The sequence below is a fragment of the Dama dama genome, chromosome 5 (genome assembly GCF_033118175.1).
Source record: "Dama dama isolate Ldn47 chromosome 5, ASM3311817v1, whole genome shotgun sequence".
Classification (NCBI taxonomy): domain Eukaryota; kingdom Metazoa; phylum Chordata; class Mammalia; order Artiodactyla; family Cervidae; genus Dama; species Dama dama.
Window position 1 is genome coordinate 8,236,902 of NC_083685.1, and position 6,000 is coordinate 8,242,901.

The window sequence follows — 6,000 nt, forward strand, 5'->3', positions numbered from 1 at the left end:
TGCACAGCCCCAGCACAGGTGTGTACTTATGTTCACAGATACGCACGTTCTGGAATGTTCACAGCGCCACGATCACTGAAAGCCCCACACGGGAAACTGTCCGCAAGCCCATTCACAGCAAAACGAACAAAGGGTGGCGTATTCACACCGTGGGATGCCACACACGAAGAGGACGCGAGAACCACAACTGCATGGAACAAGGTAGATGAATGTCACAAAGGAGGGGTGTCAGACACCAGATCACCTGCTGCTTGCCAGATACACACACCACCTCATTCAGTCTTCAACACAAGACCATGAGTCGCTCTAGGCATCCCATTTTACTACCCAGACGACTGAGGCTCAGAGAGCTTGGGTCCCCTGTCTACATCCGCTTGTCGCAGACAGTGTGTTACTGCTTATATTCCAGTGGGGCTGGGTTACAAACAGAACTCTGTTGTGCAAACTTGAATTTCCTCCTAACTGAACACCAGAGATTGTTCGTTAAGGTGAATGGTCCGTGATCTTGAATATCTGGGGCTTGAAAATTGGGGGAAAAATGTTTTAGATAGAAAATTTTGCTTATTCATTAAAAATTTTTAATAAAATTATAACTGATTTACAATGTTGTGTTAGTTTATGGTGTACAGCAAAGGGATTCAGTTTTACATATATATCAAATATACTTAATACATATTAATATTTATATATAATTAATATAACAGAATATATTTAATATTATATTAATATATAATAGATTTAGTTAATATACATTATTTATATTATAATTATTTATAATTAGATAATAATATACATTAATATATTTATGTAAATATATTACATTTATATTTAATTATTTCTAAATATAATACTTATATATTTATAACATAATCATATTATATTTATATGCTATATGTGTTTGTATATGTGTATATATTTATATAATTTATAATTATATAGATTATATTCAATATATGTGTTAACTATATTATATATTAATATATCCTATTATTATAAATATATTATAAATTATGTAAATTATATTATTATATGAATTATTATATTATATAATTGTGTAATTATTACATTGATTATAGATATCATTATATATATATTCTATAAATTATATAAATTATTATATTTATATTTGTAATATATTTATTTTATAATTATATAATATATGTATATAATATATAATGTATTATATTATAGAATTACTTTATATCATATTATATATAATATGTATTAAATATATAGATATATATTAAATAAATAAATATATAAAATGATAAAAATATAAACATATAAATATATATTAATATACATTATTTTATATAATATAGTATAACATATATAATTGTTATCTATTATATATGATATATATGACTATGTTATATATATTCTATATAATATAATATAGTATATATATATATTTATAGTATAACATATATAATTGTTATATATTAAATTATATATAACATATACAACTATGTTATATATATTCTATATAATACAATATTAATATAGAAAATATATTATAATATATAATATAAATAATATATACAATATATTATGTTATATATGGTATTATTTATTATATATTATATATAATGTAAAGAGAATATGCATATATAATATAATTATATAATATATTGTATATATTATATGCATCACATTTTTTATTCTATATATGATATTTATATAATATATAGTATATAATATAAATAATATAATGTAATATATAATATATTATAATATAATATATACTATGATATAATATAATATAAATTGTATATGATATATTATAATATATTATATATCACATATAATATAATATGTATATTACATATATTATATACATAATATATAATATATAAGATTATATATATAATATATTAATATATGTGTATTATAAAATATATTATACATTATATATTGCTTATATAATATACATAATATAAAATATATATCTAAATATAATTATATAGTATATCATATTATGTATGTATAAATTTATATATAATATATGTTGTATTATATTGATATATTATAGATATATTATAATTATATTATATATAATTATATTATATATAAAATTATATTATATTTATTGTAATATAAAATATATTATACTGATATATTATGAATATATATAATATATAAATATATAAATTATGTATATTATATATAATATATATCAGTTATAATTTGATAATTATATATTATTTGATATTATTATATTATATATTATAAATATATAAAATATTATAAATATATTATATTATAATTATATTATAATCTTCATTTATTATATATATTAAATATATATAGTTATATATATAAATAAATATTCATATATTTATATGTATATAATTATATATACATATATATAAATATATGAATATTTATTTATATAAATAAATATATTATAAATATATATATTTATTGTAATATAAAATATACTGATATATTACAAATGTATATAATATATAAATATATAGATTATGTATATTATGTATATTATATATTAATATATATTAATTGTACATTAATTATACATATTATAATTATTTATGTATATATACATGTTATATGTGTATAATTACTTATATGTATATAACATTATATATATTCAGTTATAATATATATAGGATATATATATAAAATATATATATAGAATATATAGAGAATATAAATATAGCATATATAGAATATATAGATATAGACTATATAGAATATATAGAGAATATATAATATATATTCAGTTATAATTTGATATATATAACATATATATTATACATATTATATTATTAATGTATATTAATTTTACTTTAATTATACATATGATTATTTATGTATATGTATATATACATGTACATATGTATATGTACATGTTATATATGTATAATTAATTATACATATATAACATATTATATAATTGATGTATATTATATTATTAATATATACATAATATAAAATATATATATATGTAATATAATATTTTATATGTATATTATATAATGTATTGTATTATATTTACTATGAATTATATATTATATAATATATAATATAATAATAAAATATAATATATATTTTACATATATATAATATATGTATATATACATATATATTATACATGTTTGTTATATAATATATTTATTATATAGTATAATATAATATATAATAATATATATTACATTATATAATATAATATATTTATATTATAAATATATATTTATAAATAAAACATTAATATATATAATATATGTATATGTAATGATAATAATAATATATTATATAATATATAATATTGTTTAAATTTTAAATAATTTATATATAATATATAATTTATATATAATTATATTTTTTAGATTCTTTTCCCTTACAGTTTATTATAAGATAAACTATAATAATAAGATAAACTATAAAAAACAAGAATTGAGAATATTTTCTCTGCTATACATTAGGTCCTTGTTGGTTATCGTTTTTATATATAATAGTGTGTATATGTTAAGTCTAAACTCCTAATTTATCCCTTCCCCCTCCTTTCGCTTTGGTAATTTGTTTATTTTCTATGTCTGTGGGTCTGTTTCAGTTTTGCCTGTAAGTTTACTTGTATCTGTTTTTTTTTTTAGATGCCATATATAAGCAATATCATAGGATACTTGTCTTTCTCTGGTTTATTTCACTTAGTATAATAATCAATCTTGGTCCATTGGATAGGACATTTAAAAGTTTGCTTATCAAGGACATGAAAACCCACACAGATCCACCGCTCCATCATTTCAAAAAAGAAAATGCATCTTAACCCGTAAATATAAGGACATAATTTCAGGAAAGTAAATAATTAACCATAGCCTTTCCCAGGCAGGGACAAGCTGGTGTTTGTACGCTTGACGTTTATGCTACAGAAACCTGCCGCTGGCTTATAGATCTGAATGTTGTCTCCGATCCTTCCTAGCTGTGTGACCGCGGGCAAGCGGCTTGGCCTCTCTGGGCCTCTCAGACGCCCGGGCGTCGTCGCGAGGATTCAATGACGTAACCTACGTAGCGCCCTTGGCACACGGCCGTGGGGATCGACCGTCGCCGACATTCACGAGACACAACAGCGCCACCTGGCGGCTCTGCCTCCATCCGCGGACAAACGAGCGGCTCCCGCGGAGCAACAGAGGCAGCCGCAGGCAGTGAGCGGGAACCGTGTGGAACCGCCGGGGCTGAAGCAGAAGCCGGGAGAAAAGCCATAAATATTCATGGCACCCCTCAAAGCTCGGGCCTGTCCGTCTGCCTGAGAATAAAGTTTGTTCCTCCGAAACTACTGTCCAAGCTGTCAGCTCTGGAAGCGGAGAGATGAAATCTCTCTTCCTGGCGCCGCCTCCTCTCCCCCGCTGCCCCCCAAGCGTGGGGACCAGGAAGAGGGTCTCGTTTATTTGGGGCTGGGGGGGCCTTAGAGCTGTCACTGCGATCGGAGCTGTGTGAGGGGGCTTCCTGTCAGTCACAGCCCCTTCCTTGCCTCCTGCTTTCCTGGCGAGGTCTGAAGATGGGAAAAGCCTGCGTGTGGCCGTCACCAAACAGGGACCCTGGAAGCGCTGTGTTCTCTGGGGTGTGAGTCTTGCACAGAGCAAGCCGTCCCGCGGGAAACAGCCCTCTGTCCTCAGAAGAGTCATTGCCGGAGAGGCAGCGAGACCTGAAAGTCGACTTGAAGACTCTGGAATTTTTACATTCCTTCCCCAGCAGGGGAGATTGACATTGATTTTTCTTTCTTGTCTCCCGCCTGCAGACTTCCACTCAGCCCGCCAGCCTGGGAAGGAAGCGCCGCAAAGGACAAAGAAGGCTGGCCCTGGGGGAAGGTAGGCTTGCCTTGGAATCCTGGTCCTGACGCTCGCTGGACTGTGTTACCTTGGGCAAGTCACTGTCTCCTTGTTTCTGCCTCTGAGGATGATGTTATCACGTCCTCCCTCAGGGATTCCGGGGCGTCAATGCATACCCACAGTCTCAGGTGCCTGCAGGGGCCTGGCAGGCGTTGTGAATGTGAGAAGTGCAGGGCAGCAGGGAGTGGCGGGGACTGGGGTAAACCAGGAGCCCTAACCACGCAGAAGGGCGGCAGCCGCTGGTCAGCGTCATCTGCTCCAGGGCACTCAGGCGTTTGATCCAGGCATTCAACAAAACTTCAAATTTCCAGAATTTTCTTTTTTTTCTCGCAAGAGTCCATGGGCTGCCTTTGGCATTGTTGGGCTTAGCTGATGGGAAAGAACAGATTTGGTTAGCAGAAGAATATGGTGGAAAGAAAGGCAAGCCCAGTGCTGCCAGTTTTTTCCCCAGTGTTCAAGAGAAACTGAAAATCATCTCTATTTTTCGGTGTTGGTAGTTGAATATTTAAAAAAAAAAAACAACCCCTAGTGTTGACTGTGTGACCTTGGGCAAGTCTCTTAACCTCCCCGAACCTCTCTTTCTTTAAGAGTAGTGAGAATAAGAATACACCTCGCTCTTGATCTTAGCAATTTACACAAACCAGTTCAGTGAACTTTTCCCTCCCTGTGACAAGGGAGCTGTTACTATTATTTCTCATTTTGTAGGTGAAGTAACAGAGGTGTTGAGAAGCTAAGTAACTTGTCCAGAATCCCACAGCTAGTAGGTAACAGGGCTTTTGTGAGAGCAAAATAAGGCATGGAAAGTGGTCAGTGAGTATTGGCTATTGTTGTGCCATGGTCATTATAATCACTATTGTTAATAACAGGAATAACTCGCGGTTAATTCTCAAACTTAATCCAATGCCCACAGTAAGCTGCTAACACTCTGATTCTAACACAAGACCAGGGCCAGCTCTGAATCAAGCAGTATGCAATTTTGAAGGTAGCCCTTGGCCTTCTTAATAGTTCTTCTCACATAGACTTTGGGTCTCACACTGCCAGTGGGCTTTCTGGAATGATAATTACATTCAGACCCGTGGCACAGTGGATAGACCCTCATCTCCAGGTGACCAAGCCAATCATGACCAGTAATTTACAGCTTGAGTTGTTCTGA

At 29.6% G+C, this 6,000-nt stretch overlaps 1 pseudogene; it reads right to left on the reverse strand.

Moving 5' to 3' along the window:
- Window positions 1-4,643, reverse strand: part of LOC133055497 (solute carrier family 25 member 3-like) — a 47,767-nt pseudogene extending 43,124 nt beyond the window's left edge.
- Window positions 4,644-6,000: the final 1,357 nt, after the last annotated feature.